The following is a 19819-nucleotide window of genomic DNA, read 5'->3' on the forward strand; positions in this document are numbered from 1 at the left end:
GTAGCTATGGTAAAATTGAAAGAAGAGATGGGAGAAAAAAAGAACACTGTAAAAATTCAATGAAACAAAGTGGTAAGTGGTAATGCAATGGCTGAAAAAAGAAACATTGCGCTGTCAACCCTGCAAGAGTCTGCATGTTTTTTAAGTTTGACATTTACTTTTAAAAAATTGTTTCTCTTCTGAACAAGATGATTGGTTTGAAAATAATAAATCATTAAAAATTTTAAAAAAATTCCACATCATTAAAATAAAAAATAAACTGACATAGCACTTTTATGCATGGAAGGCTATGTCCTGCATTTTCTCAAAGTGGGTCAGGGGATCTCTCCAACACCCCTGTTAACTAAACATCAATGCTGAGGTTATACTGCTTTGAAGTCACGTGGAACAGCCAGATTAGCATCAAAACGGCATTCCTTATAAGGCAACCTCAGGGAAAGTACACTTGGGTTGCCCCCCCCCCCCCCCCAAACAAACCTGTAGGAAAATGACATAGGGTTCATAGCCCCTTCAGAAAGAATTACAGAATTTGTCTTATTTGCTGAACAATGCAGCTGCACTGTAAATTACATCACACCATTTAGAGAAAAACTGCATTGCAATCAAACTGTAAATGCCAGCCTATCACTTACCCATGAGTTGTGCCCAGGATGTACAGACTATAAATGCAGTAAAGACATGTAAAAGCACACTTTCCTTCCTCTAATATAGAAGCATTGTATATTAAGCATCAACTTTGTTAATTAACTGTGCCAGAGTTATAAACTCTGCGGCTGTAAAGAACAGAAGCTGCTGAAGTTACAGAGCAATCACTTATGTAATATGATACAGACTGACAACTTTTAATCTCCCATTATCCTGCTATATTAAGCAAAGTAGTGAAGACCCATATTCTTCTGATTGAAAACAGACAAATTCAGGAGTACTCCACTTTTAGAAGATACATCATAGACTGTCTTAAGAGTCTGCAACTCCAGTAGAGCAGAAAGTGAAAGAAATCAGTCAACTTTGTGACTAGGAAAAGGCAGTAGCTCCCCCAGCCATGCACATAATGATGATCTATAACTCTTTTTGACAGTACTCTGGTCTTATCCCAAGAAATCTGCTTGGTCCTTCAGCAGAGCTTTCTGGTGGATGATCCACAAGCTTTAAGGAGACGGCAGACAACGTGAAACCTGAAAGTTTACCACAAATGCAGTGGTACTTTCTCCATTTTAAGCTGTCTAGGTACAGAAAAGGAAAAATAAGGCACAGTGGATTTATAAGGGTCAAGCAGCCAAATCCCCAGCCCCCAAGAGATTTCCTCTACCAGATCCTGGTCTGGCAGAAAGGTAGTCCCCCCCACCTCAACACTGGGCATCCAGAATGTATTCCCAGTTTTCCCAGAAGTCCTCTACTTGAGAAAGGGCAGTCCCAGCCACACTTTCCTGCAAAGGCACAAACCACAGCCATGGCCTTGCCCTGCAGCAGAATCAAAATTGAAGTCTATTACATAAAAGGTAATCTTAAAAACTGTACACAAGATCGCAGACTGTCTTTCAAATCCAGGCCAAGGTAAGTCTGGAAAATTTCCAAAGGCTTGCCTCTCCAGACTTGACAGAAATATGGAGAGATCAGACAAACAAGGCCTTGAGTCCTAACAGCTGCTATAACATGGCAGAGATAGAAAATTGAGGAGTCCCTGCCACACTGCGGCAGAGAAGCACACATTTTCACCTTACCTTTCCAAAGCCTTAGGCACTCTGGTGACAGGGTAACACATTGCTGTGGTTTCTGGGGCTACACTGGATTCCTGGACACATTTCATGCACTCAGTAGGTGACTATCTTTTTGGGGAACTGCATGAGCAGTCACCGTCCTTTCAGGTTCCTACAGCAGTACCCCATGGATTAACAACTCCCAAGGTGGGCACGACAAGAAAGTTAAACACTTACCATAACTCTAGATATTCATAGTCCACACCTGTTCACTTCAATCACAGGACTGGTAGCCACAAAAAAACAGTCACTCAGAACATTTAATACTCTCAGGCTCTAAAACTCCCCCCCCTCGGTCCCTTAATGCACCTTGCCTCCAAAGTCTCCAGACCGAAATTTTGCTTAAAAATAAATAAACCCTGTTACTATTCAGTAACACTAAGGGTCAGAACCTGTAGGTCTCTCCACAGAAGGATTACAAAGGATGGAGAAGCAAACAGTTTGCTGAAGTGATGGATGTAGGTCAAACTTCTAAGTTATGGTAAGTACATAACTTTTATATCTTATACTATCCAGTCTGTCCATAGGACAGACTCCCCAGTATAAACTTCCTGGGTGGGATTACTCATTATATAAGCCCAGAAGACAGACCTGGACATTGACATCACAACCTGCTTATAGCTGCTTTGGTTTATAGGCAAGCATTAGCCAATTAGACTGTAGATCATTACAAGCATGTCCAATACCTCTCAATTCAAAATTTCTCTCAAGCATCAAGGAGGGCAAGACAAGATAGAGTAAACCAAGGTACTTGATAGTCTGAAGGTGGCAAACGTGTTACTCTGTTTAATGCTGATCTACCTTTGGTTATCCATGGCCATATTTGTTCCTGATCCACTGGCATGTTTGTGGGAAAGGTGTATCCTGCATCACTGATGGTGGAAGTTTGTTCCAGAGGTGAGGGATACATAGGGATATGAATCACACTATCTACTGATGAAGGTTTAATTCCTTTAACTGGGTATTTGAGGTACCATTTGTCCTGTGAATGAACAGAACAAACCCAGTTGAAAGGCTAGAGATCAGTCTCAATAGAGAAGTCTATAAGAGTACAGAGAGAAAGCCAACAGTCACTCCTGATAACTCAAAAAAAAAAACTTTTTATGTTGATGGTTTTGGAAGAGTGAGGCTTAGAAAAAAGTGGTCATGTAGCAGCAAAGGTGTGGTTTATTTAGTATTGTGTGAGGCGTGTTGTGCATTCTATGTTGGTAAAACTAAGTTACGCTTCAGAAAGAGAATTTACCAACATGTGTAGGATATTGGAAAAGGGGATGAAAGGAATGCACTGTTTAAGCACATAAAAGATAATCCACAACATGAGTTTAGATTTACTGCCATAGACAAACTAGATTTTAGTGAAACAGGGGGTCCCTTGTGATGAGTTCCTTGAATTTATGGAGCTTAAATGGCAGTTAAAACTTAATGCCACAGCTAGTCCAGGTCTTGATGAAGCTCTGCCATTAAGTAGCTTCCTGAAATTAAAAGCAGCATATTTTTTTTAAAATAAGCGGCTTTAAGTTAAATGTTTAAATGCATGGTGTGCAAAGTGTTTATGTCATATTATTTGTACTTTTATATGCAATGTTTTGCATGATTTGTCTGACATTTGGTTATTTGTTTAAAAACATAAGGTATTTAGGTAGGGCAGCTTCTTTAATTGTAATGGAATTTGCTTGTGCTTGTTTAATTTTTGGAGCTTGTTGGGGAGGGGAGGGGCTTTTAATTGTATTTTACTATATAGAATTCATGGAATGATTGAGGATGTTATTCTGATAAAGTCCAGTGTTATTTGTGGACGAAAGCGCTAAATAAACAGATTTGTGGTTCTAGCCTGGCTTCCTGCTTTCCTTGGGTGTTTTTACACCATTGTTTCTATGTGTTTTTTGAATTACCTGGTTTATTATGGAAGGCAGAGATCTTGCTGGTCCAGTGCGTCAGGAGCTGAGAGCCAATGCAAACTGAACTGGTTGCTTCTGTGGGCAATCTGACTGCATTAATAGGTGAACTCACTCAACATTTGCCTTCTTCCCGTGGTAATGATGTTGCTGCAATTGGGAGTCAAGATTCTACAAAATCGCAAGGTTCGTGTTTTTCTATTTCTCTTATTACTCCTGCACAGAGGGAACCCTATTCTGTAGGAGTGAATGTTAAGGTATCATGTGATGAGAGCAGCAGCTCAGGACTGGTCGATAGACCGGTGCAGGAGGTGCTGCCTGCTCGTGATGTCCGTGAACTTATTAATACTAGTTTTTCTTGGCAGAATGGTTCTGTGCTTCTTGGGTACTTTGGACAAACAAAACATTTTTCTAACTGTGTGTGGTGATACAGAAAGCTTCAACTTGAGGTCAGCTATTTAAAAGAGTGTTTGCGTTTGCAAATTATTCCTAAAGGCCTTCATTCTTGGAAGTATCTGACAGGGCTGATAGAAGGTTCTGATCTTCATGTCGAGCTTGTTGGTTTAATTTGATCGACATGTGTAGAACTGTTGGAGGTACTGATTAAAGCTTATAATAAGCAGATGGACTTATTGCTGGACTTAGAAAAGTTGGACAATAGTATTAAAATATTTTGTTTGAAACTAATGTGAATTATAATGCTTGTTTATTTAAAATAGAAAAAGATGTTAATTTATTAAGAGATAAAAAAGCTACAAAAATAGATAAGGATAAAGCTGAATACAGCAGTGGTTCTGCCTACCCCCCAATCCCATGTGTGGGAACGTATGCCTCTAATGAAGTTCAAGTAAATGTGAACAATATGAATAATGTTGTGAATAATTATATTAATGTGGGTAGTGGTTCATTTGGGGACGAGAATAATGATGAGATAAATGCAGAAAATGTCCCTTTAGATCAGTTTCCTCCTCTAAGAAGGTCACAGAGAATTCAGAACCGAATGAATCTGAGGGGGAACTATATGGCCCAGAATGGTTGGAGCAACCAGGGACAACGGGAATATTATGGACCATGGCAGAACTGGGGAGGGAAGAACAGGGACAGGGGAAATGTCAACAACTGGAGGGGCTGACTTAAGTATTGTTTATAATGAACACCATGATTTTAAGATTTATAATTACAGCTCAACTAATATTGATCAAGAATGGGCTGATTTGCTGGAAAGGGGGATGTCTTTTGTGCCTACTAATAGGGTAAATATTAGTGATGTTTTACTGCATTTCAAGACGTTTACTAGGAAGCTCAATTGTGCTTTACTGTTTAGGAATAGAAGTGGTTGTGTAGGATAATTAATTGCTGCTCCTGTGAGTCGTGTGATCGATTTTTTGATTGTCTGGTATTTTATTTAAAAATGGAGAGAAGGTGATTTTAGTATGAAGCACTGACGAAAAGTTTTTTTCAACTCGAAAGCTTTGCCATATTATTTTGTTGCCACTACTCTGCTGCTATTAAACTTATTTGGACACTGAGCTTCTGGCTTTATTGTTTTACCTTAAATAACCCCTGAGAAAAATCAATTAATTCTTTCTCCCTGGATGCAGAAGGGGATGTCGTATGGTTACGTTTTTTTTTTGTTCTCAGGGTTGAAATCCGTCTGTAAAAAGGTAGGATGTTCTGAACCTTAGCACACTTCTATAAGAGTACCACGAATCTCTTCCTGCACAAGGATCTTTAGACTCTGTGAGGGCCCTCTGAGATAATGAGGCACAGTTTATTTGTTAGAGGATTCTGTCACCTTTTCCTGCAAGGCCTCAGGAGCTGTCCTGCAATCTGGCAGGTTTGTGATAGAAGACTCATGAGATGATGGTGCTGTAGAGGTTCAACCACTTCAGTGGGCATGTCTGATTCGAAGATGGAAGGTGAATCCTCTCTTGGTCTTACTTTTCATGGGCAGAAGGCCAATGTCCAAGCCTTCTGACATGGAGTGGGCCAACCATTTTAAGTGTTGGCTATTAAGGAAGGTATTAAGAGTGCAGAGAGTAGATCAGAGAATTTTAGGAACAAACGGCTGACAAATGGAGCAAATTCTGTAGTTGTGTTCGGGGTCTATACAGAACAGGCACTTGGTGTGCAAGTCTTTGTATGGAATTTGCCTACCACACACACACTTATCCCTCCTAGCTGACATCAGATTCTTATAAAGATGACAGTCTTATGCTGCTCCTCTGGTATCTCCTTCCCAAGCGAAGTCTGACCACAGAATTGTGACCTTTTAAACTCCCAAAACTTCCTACAGCAAACTCCAAATGAATTTAAGAACTTGAACATGCCATCAACCTACCATATGATGAATATTAAAATGCACTTGATTTTTCCACCATCTTTAGCTTTCTTAGGTAATTAAAACCTACACTGCATAAAAGTAACTCATAATGGGATGCCTATTCTTACCCAATTAGTATTGTCAACATATTTGCAAACAAATTTAGTGTCAACTTCACTGAAGACTTCTATTCAATGCTCCCAAAATATATGTTCTTTACTTTTAAATCATCTCTAAATTTATTTACTGATACCGCTAACCAAAGCTAAAAATACTTCAGCCATGAGATCTGATAATATACTGCGTTGTAACAATGTTTAACGTGTTCTTGCAGAGACACTTAAACTGTTTAACTTAGGTTTGGCCGCTATGAGAGGTGCATAGCAGTGATGATTCCCCTCCATCAGAGTGGCTTACAACAAACCCAGGTAACTACAGACCTAGTAGCCTTTCAAGCCTCATCTGCAAAGCCACAGAATGCATTATGACTGACCTCAAACTGTGATGAAGAATCTTGTTAGACTTGACCCACAACAGTTTGCTTTTATGAAGGATAAATCCTGATGATTTAGTCTGGTAAATTTCTTTAAAAGGGTTATGGAAATTGCAGATGATGGCTATGCAGCACGTGCAGTGCATCCTGACCCAAGGCCTTTGACACCAATCCCCATGCAAGCATCATAAAAGCTAAATGCTTTAAAAATTGAACCATATGTGGCAAGATGAACAGCAAACTGAAAAACAGAACCCGCAAAGTACAGGCGTTTCATATGAAGGTGATAAGCAGGGTCCCTCAGCGCTTAATGTTGAGACCTCTGCTTTCTGCACTCACTTTTCAGATATCCAAACAATGAACCAGGACCTCTAGCTGAAAAAGTCTGTAGACAATTGAAAATTGGGGGTGGTTAAGTCACCCTAAGACATCCAAATCCTCGGGAATTAACTTCCCCTAGTAATCTCTTTCTGTAGCAAGAATAGTCCCAAACTAAATGCACAAAAGTGTAGCATTATCGCTTTTGTTAGAAAACCATTCCTCTCAACATACACTCAAAATACACCTCTACTAAAAACAGGACCTAGGTACTTGGGTTGATGGCCCCCCCTCTGTTTTGGCCATCATGCAGCAACAGCTGTCAAAGCACTTTACCTAAGCTCATTTAACTGCCAAAGTAATATCAAAGTCTAAACAGCCAATCATTCTCTTATACTCAGCATTGATCATGCCACTTATCAAGTATAATGCACCCTTTAGGATATATCTCACTAAAAACATTAAACAATTATAAAGACCCCTAAAAGTTCCTAACAAAAAAGATCACAGCCCTAAAGTCCCTCAACTACCAAAATTGGCTGGAAGCTCTATTCCTTTATTTGGTGACTTATACACTTTTGAGGAAAGATTACTGCCTTGCTTACCCTACCTTTAAAGACCAGATTGTCCTGGACTGTCCATTTTTCCACAAGTCCAATATATCTACCAATAACAGAACAAGGGACATAAATCTTCCCAAACAGATAAACATGGAGCAATAGGTTTATAGCCCAGCACCTCTCAAACCTCTGGAATAAAACTGCACTGCATAACAAGTGAGACTCACTAGCTTCCTTTAAACAAACACAATGACTAGACCGGTATCTACAAATTTACTCTAGGATTGATCAGTATTGGCACTCTTGGTGCAACCAGAGACAGAGGGTTCTGGCAGGGTGAAAATGGTCAAGAGTCTCAGTGGCCTTGGAATATCTATAAATCTATAAGAAAGGAGTCCTCAACTCACCTACAAGCATCTTTCTGCCACACATGCTTCTCAGATAGGTTGTATGTGCCTGAAAGCATACATCCTCTCCACTCACTTGGTTACTTCCTCCCCATGTCTAAAACCCAGAGATTTAGTTCATAAAAATACGGCCTCTCCTTTTTCCATCAACAAGGCTCTTATTCCCTTGGTAACAAGTGTCATACTTCCAAAAACTCTTTTGCTGTCCAACATTCTGGCTCTTAAATATTTACCCTTAAGTATCAAGCCTTTACATCTATGTGCAACAGCTTCCCTGACTTCAACCATTCAATTCTCAAATCTCTGCAGATTTCTTCCTCCTCTGTACAGTTTCTGATCTACTACTAATTCATTCCTGTATACCTCCTACAAAACTTCTCCACAGTGTCTGTCTCTTTCACTCTGTCACTCCAAAATGACAGCTGTTCTTGTACATACCCCTCTTGCTATCCTTGTGTGGCTGTCCTTTGCAAGGCAATTTCTGGCAATATCACTTCTTCACCACTTTATACTGTTGTCTTCACCTGTCCTTGAAAACACTGGCTTCTTACCATTTTTATCTTACACTCCTCACATTCGGTTCATTTTACGATGTCCCACCCCATTTCCCTTATTTTTCTGATCATGTCCACCTGCTTGTATTCCTTTCACCACATCTTCTCCAACCACATCTTGGCCTCAAGGCTTCTATTTATTACTTTTCAGGCTCGCTAGCCCTTTTCAACTGACTAAATCTGCTACCATCTCCAACTCTCCCCCATTCTCTAGTGGACCTAACTATCCTCTGACACCTCAAAGCTCTCCAAGCCAAACAGCTACCTCACATCCTGGGAATCTCACAAATCACTCCCTTTTCTCATCCACCCTATACTGCTTCTTTCATGTTGTCCAGTTTCTGGATCCCTCACTCATTACTATTTTTATTTATTATGTAGCTGTATAATTTTTTTACCTAGCTAGGCTGTTTTTGTCTCAATTTTTAACCTAATCTAAGCAAATGCCACACAAATGACAAAATAAAAGTCAATTTAAAGAAAGTACAGTTTTGTACCTACCATAAATGTAGATGTCCGATAGGTATGCAACTGCAGTCCTCACATATGGGTTGTCCTGCCTCAGGCAGCCCTTTGGTCGGCCGGATTCCAAAGTCTGGGTCTGGCGTCGGCTGATGTCGCCCTTTCCCGGACGTCAGAGCGCCTGGGGTATAAAAGTGTCAGCCGACGCCATCTTCTTCAGTGTTTCTTGCCGCAGATGCCAGGTGCCCTCTAAGGAAGGCTAAATTTTGAAACTAGAGAAAAAATTCCAGACAAGCACAACATAAAAACAAATACACCATAAAAGATTACCCCAGGTAGCTAAAATGAGGGGTAGAAACCCAAAAGAATACCACAGAGGGGTAGGTGGGAGGGGAAAACCTGACTGCAGTTGCATACCTATCGGACATCTACATTTATGGTAGGTACAAAACTGTACTATGTCCTTCAAGGATGCAACTGCAGTCCTCACATATGGGTTGAATACCATAGCCAACCTGGGGGTGGTAGGCACTAATACAAAGATGGTGTAGCTAAAATGCCCTGCAGGACTGCAGAAGCAAACCCTGCTCTGGATCTGGAATATAAAGGCAGGTTGTAATGTTTGGAAAATGTATGCACGGAGCTCCATGTAGCAGCTTCTAAAATGTCCTTTGTTGCCACTCCTCTTAAAAAGGCTGTGGAGGTGGCTGTAGCTCTGGTGGAATGTGGCCTGATGTCAGCTGGCACAGTTTTTCCATGAAAAGAGTTGCAGAATCGAATGCAATTTCCAATCCATTTAGAAATTGTCTGTTTGGAAATTGCTTTTCCCTGCAATCCAGCATCGCAAGCTACAAAAAGCTGGTCAGATTTTCTGAAAGACTTTGTTCTGTCCAAGTAGTAGCGCAACTGTCTGTGTATGCCCAAGGTGTGCAGAAGTCTCTCTCCTTTATTTTGAGGATTGGGAAAGAAGGTAGTCAGGTGAATAGCTTGATTCAGGGACACCCTGGATACCACCTTTGGCATGAATGACGGATTGGTTCTCAAAGAAACTCTGTCCTGATGAAAAATGAGAAATGGTTGTATTGCCATAAGGGCCTGTAGCTCAGAGACTCTTCTTGCTGAGGTTACTGCCAGAAGGAAAGCTGTCTTCCAAGACAAAAATTTCAACTCTGAAGATGCTGCTGGTTCAAAGGGAGGAAGAGTTAATTTTTCCAGCATGAAGTTGAGGTCCCATGCAGGCACTGGTGGTTTCCTTGGAGGGTTGATGTTCTTTATACCTCTTAGAAACTGTCTTAGCAATGGGTGAGAAAATACAGGCGGATCAGTGTTATATTTGGCAGATATTGCTGAAGCATGTATTTTTATGGAAGAATATGAAAGGCCATTGTGGAGCATTTCATCCAAATATTCTAGGATCTGTGGAATGCTCATCACTGATGGATCTTGACCCTTTTTGCTGTTCCAGATAAGAAATCTCTTCCATTTTTCTGAGTATGTTTTTCTAGTGGAAGGTCTGCGTGCCTCCAGGATGATATCTTTTACCCTTTTGGAAAGTGTTTCCTGAGGAATAGTCATGGAATCTTCCAAGCTGTCAGCTTCAATGTTTTCAAGATGGGGTGTAGTGTCCTGTAATTGTGCTGTGTCAGAAGAAGTGGCCTTTGGGGAAGGAGCCACGGATTGGTGTGTGTCAAGCTCCGTAGCAGTGGGTACCGGTGTTGTCTTGGCAAGTCTGAAGCTATGAGTATGACTTTCGGTTGCTCTGTCTTGATCTTTAGTAACACCTTGGTCATCAAAGGAAGAGGTGGGAAGGCATATAGTCTTAGAGAGTTCCAACTGAAGGAGAGAGCGTCCACCTTCCATGCTTGAGGATGGTATGTCCTTGTGCAAAACTTTTTCAGATGGTGATCGAGGTGGGAGGCAAAAAGATCCATGTCCGGCCTTCCCCATGCTTGAGTTATTTGTAATAAAATGTCTGGATGCAACATCCATTTGTGTGGATCCATGATGTTTCTGCTTAGGCTGTCCAGCAGAACATTGTCCTTCCCTGGTACAAACTGGGATTGTAACTCAATTTTCAATTGTAGGGAAATATCCCAGAGATTCATTGCCAGTCTGCAAAGCGGGTAGGAATGGGTACCTCCTTGCTTGTTTATGTACCACATAACTGTGGTATTGTCTGTCTATTAGTAGATGGCCCTGATGCATGAACTTTTCGAAGGCCTTGATTGCATGTATCACTGCCAGCATTTCTTTTTGGCTGATGTGCAGGTGCTTTTCTTTTTGTGTCTATTGTCCTTGAATGCATCTGCCTTCCATGTGCGCCCCCCATCCATGGTCTGAGGCATCTGTTGTTATGGTTTGACTTGTATGAGGCTTGCTGAAAGGCAGACCTTAGTTTATCTGGCATGCTTGAGCCCACCACAGAAATTCCTTTTGAAGGCATGGAATGAGTGTGATCAATGCTTCCAGGCTGTGGCTGTGTTGAGACCATAGACTTTTTAGATACCATTGTAGTTTCCTCATATGCAGCCTTGCGTGAGGAATCATAAGAATGCAAGATGCCATGAAACCCAGGGCCTGCAGGATTTTCCTTGCAGTCATCTGGGTGTGTGTTGCTAATTTTCTGAAGTATTCTGGTAATTGTTTTTGTTTTTCTTTTGTCAGAAACGCCATCTGGGTGTTTATGTCCAGTGTGGCACCCAAGAAAGCTATTTGTTGGGATGGTACGAGACTTGATTTCTGAATACTGACTGTGTATCCCAAGGCCTGCAGTAGGCGAATGACATAGTCCAAGTTTTTTAACAAGACTTGCTGGCTGTCCGCTTGTATAAGGCAGTCGTCCAGGTAAGGGTATATTTGTATCCCCTGAAGTCTGCAATGTGCAATTACTGATGCCAGGCATTTCGTGAACACTCTGGGCGCAGTAGATAAGCCAAAGGGCAATGCTGAGAATTGATAATGCTCTGAGCCTGCAAGAAATCTGAGGCATCTTCTGCAACTTTGTCTGATTGGGACATGCAGGTATGCCTCCTTGAGATCCAGAGTTACCAGCCAAGACCCCTTGCCCAGCATGGGAAGGAGTTGCTGTACAGTCAGCATTTTGAATTTTGGCACAATAAGGTAAGCATTCAGTGCGGACAAGTCCAGAATGGGTCTCCATTGGTTTTCTTTTCTTGGAACAAGGAACAGTCTTGAATAAAATCCTTGGCCTTGTTCTGCAGAAGGAACCTTCTCTATTGCTCTTATTTGAAGTAGGTTTGCTATTTGAGTGCCTCTGCCCTTTGATTTGGTAGCAGGTTTGGCCTGCCATGTCCTGTTGGCAGTGTATGAAAATGGAATCTGTATCCTTTGTCTATTATGTCCAGTATCCATTTGTCCTTTGTAATATTGTGCCAATTATTTGAGAATAAAGATAATTTTCCGCCCAAAGGTGCTTCGAATTGAGCCCTGGATGGCGGAGTCAAAGTCAAGTCATTGGGATTGTCCCTGTGTAGCAGTGGAAGGTCCTGCCCCACCTCTCTGGTTCGGGGGCTGCCATTGACATCCTCTGTAGGAGCCTCGAGTTTGCCCTCTACCTCTGCCACGTCTGTTTTTGCCTCTTTGAAATTTGTCTGTGTCTGGAAAGGACCAATGCTTAGAAGGCCAATTCCTACTGAATCTTGGAGGCTGTCCTGGAGGAAATCTTTGACTGTTTGCACTGATTTTGCCTTTTCCTCTATTTTCTTTAAAACCTCTTGTGCAGTAGCACCAAATAGCTTATGTTTCTCTAGTGGTGCATCCAAAAGCTTAATTTTCACACGGTCTGGCAATGTTTGTTCCTTTAACCAAGCATGTCTGCGTATGACCGCACCTGTCATTGCTGCTCTACATGAAGCTTCCAATGCATCATATCCACACTGAAGGAAATGGTTGCTAACCTGCTGAGTATTATGAACCAATTCCTGTAACCCCTTTCTATCTAATGGTTCAGGGGAAGCCAATTTCTTTTGCAAGTCATCCAACATGTATTCCTGATACTGAATCATATGAAATTGACAATTTAATGCTCGCATAGAAAGGGTGGAAGATGTATATACTTTTTTGCCCCACCTTTCTAAAGCCCTAGAATCTCTTTCCGAAGGAAGTGGATTCTTAGCAGTAGTGGAGGAAACCGCTTTAGGCCCCTGAGAAATAGTTTCAGGGTCAACAGTATGGCCCTTGTACAGAAATTGATGCGTGTCTGGGACCCTGTAGTACCTGTCTGGCTTGACAGGAGCAGGGGGGAGAGAGTCAGGGGAAACACTAGATTCTAAGTACACATCATCTAAAACATTTAAAACTGGAGGAATAGCTAAGGGTCTATGCTGAGGTAGCTTTAAAAATTCCCTTAACCTTTTCCTAGAATCTGAGTATTTTTGGCCTTGCCATTTGAAGTGTTCCCTCATGGCATGAAGCGTTTCCCCAAAGGAAAACTCCTCAGGAGGAGAAGCAGAGGGAATGGATTCCTTCGCATCAGAATCCTCGTAGGCCGGGAAGGCCTCCTCCTCCTGGTAGTCTGAATGTGCAGAATCACCCGAGGCCTCATCGGAGGACTGGGGATCTACCTGCTCTACCCTAGGCCTCTTGACAGAAGGTGGCTGTCTGGATGTGGCTGAGAACCCCTAATTAAAGAAATAAGGTCCTCAGCTAAAATTAAAATTTGAGAACCAGAATTGATCCCAGAGAAACAGATCTTGGAGGGAGAGACTTAACCTGTTTGGCAGCCTTAGCACGTGTGTAGGCCTTAATGGACATAGACACTGGAGGCCTGGCAGCCCCACGTGCTGGAGTAGTCTTAATCCACTGAAATGGTGTCAGAAATATCCTGGGCTACGGTCTCAGAGGTAAGAACAGAAACCGGCACCGAGCTGGCCTCCGGTACCGAAGTAGCCGGTGGGGCGGTGTCGTCGGTCTGTAGCGGTTGTGAAACCGGCTCAGAAGAGACAGAGACACTCGCGGTAGACCTAAGCGTGGTGTCGGCAGAGACCGCAGACCGCGAGTGTCGGTCCTTATCCTTCCGTTTTTTAGGTAAATGTGCTGTCGGAAGCTCCGACGGCATGATATAACAAAAATCTTCCCCAAAATAATCCTGTGCAAACTCTGACTGACGCCTAAGAGTGCATCTATTGAAAGAAGCACAAGCTGCACAGGCCGAGACGTTGTGTTCTGGGCCTAGGCAGGTTAAGCAGTAAGAGTGGAAATCCTTATGAGGTATTTGTTTCGAACAAGTTAAACAATTAACTTTTTCAGTTTTATCTGACATCGGCTGAGGCAAGAAAAGGTCCCCAACGGGGTACTTAGCTTTTTTGAAGACTTCAGTAGCTGAAAACACAGGAGCTGGCCGACCGGCACTTGCGAACTGCTTCTGCTTCAGGCACCGCGCGGCAAGAAAGACTTAAGAAGATGGCGTCGGCTGACGCTTTTATACCCCAGGCGCTCTGACGTCGGGGAAAGGGCGACATCAGTCGACGCCGGACCCAGACTTTGGAATCCGGCCGACCGAAGGGCTGCCTGAGGCAGGACAACCCATATGTGAGGACTGCAGTTGCATCCTTGAAGGACATCAGCAGTATTGCCTGACTCACCTTAAATCTTTTGTTCAGAGATTAAAGAGTAAGATTATCTGTGGTTTATTCTTCTAGCGAAACTCACGTCTTTCAGACAAAGACAATCAGTGCATACTTCTGGCTCAGATGCCAGACACAGAAATATCTTTCTGCCTTAATCTAATAACGAGGGAGAAGTGACTGAAAGGCTTTAAGCACCAACATGCCTCACCTTTCCAATGTTGTACACTAACAAAAACAATAAATCAAGACAATAAACTTACTACAGAAGGCAGGAGAACCTAAACTGCAAATACGTGAAGAGCGCAATAAATTAACAAACTAAACTGAAAACCAACCAGGTCTTAAAGGCTTGAGTTAGCAATTAAAATAAGCAGCCCCATACTAACATACCAGAAAATGTATTTTAAAATGCTATACATGAACTGTGTGTTGAGAATACTGTGTAACCTACATATGAAACTTACTTTTGTAATCAACTAGTCTGCAAACCACCAGATGGTAAAATCAAACTCAAATGCTGTAAACAGGTATAATAGGCATGCAAAACAAATCTAAACTATAACAAAACTTTAATCTGACAAACTTAGCTTAAGAAAACCCCCCATAAACTTCTCAGTTAAGCTACGAGTTGCAGGTTATGCAAGTCCAAAGCCTCTTCCCTCTTCTGCACTACTCCTACAGGCCCTTAAGCAGGTCAGTAGTGGCTTTCATAAACCTTAGTGTTTTACCAAAGAAGAGGTCATTCATAAAGGAGCTGCAGGGGAGGGTGGCAATCTCACTACCTTAAAGAGATACTACTTCTCTTTTGAAACCCTAAGCCGCTTTTGACATTTCCTGACTGATCTGTATTGCAATATGTTTAACCCATTGCAAGATGTGTTTGCTTTTGTATGCCTGTAACTACTAAATATTTTACCGAACACATTTTTTGCTTAATTATCACACTAGTTTAATTATGATGCATTTATAAATATTTTATGTTTATGGAGCTTTCCCTCTTGAGCCTTTGCTGAAAGAGTCTTGCATGGCCTAGTCGGACAATACTGGTAAACAAATGGAAATCATGTAATAAAGATGACAAAGTCTGCTGAATCCTCCCAAGAAGCAAAGGATCAACCACCTTTCTCATGGAATGTCTGTGGACAGACATTCATGAAGTCCAACTTGTTGAAAAGGACACTGGCATTTGGGGACATCCATCAAACTGTATCATGGGGACTTGAGGTCTGAAACACTGTCAGGGTTAGTGTTACAATATTCTCCAAGGGTACATTTTGCCCTCAATGTAAGAAGATCCCACCAGGCTTCAAATAACTGAAGTATAGAGTCTAAATTATGAATCAGAATATGGGAAGATCTTGTAGGATGTCTCTGGACCTCAAAGCCCTGCTGGACCTAGAAAAAGGCCTGTGGAGAAGAGTAGTTTGCCATGAAATGTTAATGCTGATCCAAAGTCAGGCGGAAGCAGGGGAGATCCAGATATAGTCTAATCATTTGCCTGAAATGAGGGAGTGGGTATGTCTACAACCCCTAGCCAGACTCAAAAGTGGATACTAGGAAAGCACTGCTCTTGGACTCATCTTACACCATGACAAAAGAAAAATCTAACTCTGGATCTCAACCGCAAAAACGTATTTAAAATTGTATGACGCACAAAGCTTTCAGGACAAACCCTTCATCAATGTATATAATCACCCCACATCAGTGTGTATAATCACATGGAAATTTCAACGAGTCACTAAAAACTAAAACCTATTTTTATTAGAGCAACACTCACTTAAGACAATTATGTATATCTATATATATATATATATATATATATATATATATATCTATATCTATATATCTATATATATATATCTATATATATATATATATATATATATATATATATATACATATATATATATATATATATATATATATATATATATATATATATATATATATATATATATACATATACACATATACATATACACATATACATATATATATATATATATATATATATATATATATATATATACACATATACATACACACGCATATACACAACACAAACACAAAAACAAATTAAAACTATACTACATATAATGGCAAATTAATTCAAAAATACATACATAATTATTCCATGTATAAAGAATTTTATGCAAAAAAGATTAGAATTAATTATCCCATACAAAAAACATTTAATTATCCCATACATAAAACATTTTTTAATGCTGTCATATCCACATGACTGTATAAAATAGATGACGGCATGTGGGTTGATTATATACACTGATGAAGGGTTTGTCCCAAAAGCTTTGCGTGTCATACAATTTTAAATAAATTTTGGCAGCCGAGATAGAGTTTTTTTTTTTGTCTTGTGGTTTGCTGTTAGTCTCTTTTTCCGGCTCCGTTCCTTTCAATTGCTTATCCTACACCAGACAAAAGATGGTTGCAAACTCAAGGCTTTGCTAGTTCAGGTGATCACAGAAGGGGAAACAAAAGCAATCTCAAGGGTGTATTTAGCTCCAGAAAGTAACAACCAATGTACCACAGATGCCCTTCTCTTCTATATGGTGCAGTATTGCTTACCCACCGTGTCCTCCCCCTGATGCTTGCCTGGTTCCGTGGTGACATGTTTTCTTACTTAGTGTCAGGCTGATATTTGGCAGCATTCAGTTCTGAGGTTGGTACGTGCTGAAATCCGCTTTACACCAAACATCTGTTTATGGCCAACATACGCAAAATGATGTGTGGCGCAGCACATACCTTACAATAGCATTTAGATTTTTATACACTGGCCAGAAGTACAAGTCACCTGGAGGTGAAACCCCTAATCTGATGAATACTGCAGCATATGAATAGAAGGACATCTTTTTCACTAAATAAATCAAGACTGCTACAGGGTGTAACCAGAACAGGGAACAAAGGCAAACAAATAAAGGAATCCACAGCCTGAAGTAAATCCAGGAACACACAGGAATAAATTCCAAAAAACACAGATTTATTTTCCACACAACAGGATTGAGCGCTTTTGTAAAATAACTTCCCCAGAATCACTGAACTTCCTACAACATCATCCTTAAATACCTCCCCCTCTTATCACATGACAAGATAGATAAATCACACTTTAAATATATTAAAGTAAATACTTCGCAAATAAACTCCTCAAAATGCAAGCATTTACATATTAATACATATACATAATTCAAAACAAACATAAGACACATATAAAAGTTAACAGTTTAAACCCCCCCCCCCCCTCCCTATGAAACCCTAAAGTATTCAGGAACTGAATGGTGGAAAATGACTATACAGTAATATTAATATAGTCACACCACATATGATTTAAACTTTAAAACACTAGATATTGAAAGGGCCTCATTCAACTCGGGGGGGGGGTGGCATTCAACCTTATCTGCCACTGAAGTTCTTTTTCTTCCAAAATGTCTTCCAAAGGACCACCCCCCCAAAGTCTTTCATGACATTTTGTAATACAAAGAAGACAAAACTATGATCCTTGAACCCCAAAACATGTTTTGCTAGGGCATTGTTGACATCACCTTTTTCAATAGCCAAAAGGTGCTCATAAATGCGTTCCTTCAATTTCCTTTTGGTTTTCCCTACATAAAACTGGTTGCATACTAGGCACCTGGCAACATAAATGATCCCTATGGAATTACAATTGCTGTGAACCCTAGATTTTATAAACACGTGATTCACCCAAATATGATTACCCACAATTAAAGTTTTACACTGGAGACAGCTCCCACATTTACAGGGCCCTCATTTTTAATTACTCACAACCAGACCACAATCTACTGTAGCATGGTCCAAATAGTTCTTTATAGTTTTACCCCTCTAAACTCTATAGGGGGAACTTCCTTCAATATAGGGGCTACTTCCTTAAAATGTGCAAAAATATTCCAATTTTTATGCAGAATATTCTTTATTTTGTATGCCTCATTGCAACAATTCGTAATGAAGGATCCCTTGATGTCCTGTAATTCTTTGGCCTTATTTGAAACCACATCTTCAACTGAGACAATACTAGAATTATTGAGTGGAACACACTCACCCATCACTCTTTTCCCCCTGAAGTCTTCACACAATCATGTAACCATTCTTCTAGGGTACCCCCTCTGAATAAACATACTTTGTAAAACTTCACATTCCCTATCAAAATATTGCAATGTGGAAATACTGAAGGAAGGAAGTTCCCCCTATAGTGTTTAGGAGGGGTAAAACTATAAAGAACTACTTGGAGCATGCTACAATAGACTGTGGTCCAGTTATGAGTAATAAAAAAATGGGGGACCTATAAATGTGGGAGCTGTCACCAGTGTAAAACTTTAATTGAGGGTGATCATATTTGGGTTAATCACGTGTATAAAATCTAGGGTTCACAGCAACTGTAATTCCATAGGGATCATTTATGTTGCCAGGTGCCTAGTATGCGACCAGCTTTATGTAGGGAAAACCAAAAGGAAATTGAGGGAACGCATTTATGAGCACCTTTTGGCTATTACAAAAAGGTGATGTCAACAATGCCCTAGCAAAACATGTTTTGGGGTTCAAAGATCATAGTTTTGGCTTTTTTGTGTTATAGAGTCATGAGAGACTTTGGGGGAGGGGTCTTTGGGAAGACATTTTTGAGGAAAAAGAACTTCGGTGACAGATGAGGTTGAATGACACCCCCCCGGGGTTGAATGAGGCCATTTCAATATCTAGTGTTTTAAAGTTGAAATCATATATGGTGTGAATATATTAATATTACTGTATAGTAATTTTCCACCACTCATTCCTGAATACGTTAAGGTTTCATAGGGAGGGTTTTTTTAAAATGTGTTAACTTTTGTGCGTGTCTTGGAGGTTTGTTTTGAATTATGTATATGTATTAATATGTAAATGCTTGCATTTTGAGTGGTTTCTTTTTTGTGAAATATTTATTTTAATATATTTAAAGTATGGTTTACTTTCTTTTGTCATGTGAAAAGAGAGTGGGAGGTATTTAAGGATGGTGTTGTAGGAAGTTCAGTGATTCTGAGGAAGTTATTTTATGAAAGCGCTCAATCCTATTGTGTGGAAAATAAATCTGTGTTTTTTGGAATTTATTCCTGTGTGTTCCTGAATTTACTTCTGGCTGACTGGCTGTGGATTCCTTTATTTGTCTGCTACAGAGTGTGTTAAAGACAACTGATGGGGTTTCTGAGCTAGGTTTGTTCTCCCAATGAATTTCCAAGTCATTGTGACATGTACAGAAACACAGCAGCATGAAGAGCAACTCAGAATGAATGCTTATTAAGCAGGCCCACTCACATAAGATCTGAAGTTCTGAAGGACAGAATTTAGTATGTAGATTGCTATCATGTGATGCACTGAACTGGACTAATGACAACGCAGTTGTGTTGAGTTCCTGAAGAATGTGCATGCCTCTTTACCAGTGTGAACCACTTCAATATACGCGCAAG

The 19819-nt window shown here is 40.5% G+C and overlaps 1 protein-coding gene across 5 annotated transcripts in view; it reads right to left on the reverse strand.

Annotated features, from left to right (window-relative positions):
* PAK2 (p21 (RAC1) activated kinase 2) overlaps positions 1–19819 on the reverse strand; it is a 1120998-nt gene that overhangs the window by 60089 nt on the left and 1041090 nt on the right. The window lies entirely within an intron of this gene.

Source organism: Protopterus annectens, chromosome 4.part1, assembly GCF_019279795.1.
Source record: "Protopterus annectens isolate FY-2018-M chromosome 4.part1, PAN1.0, whole genome shotgun sequence".
Taxonomy (NCBI): domain Eukaryota; kingdom Metazoa; phylum Chordata; order Ceratodontiformes; family Protopteridae; genus Protopterus; species Protopterus annectens.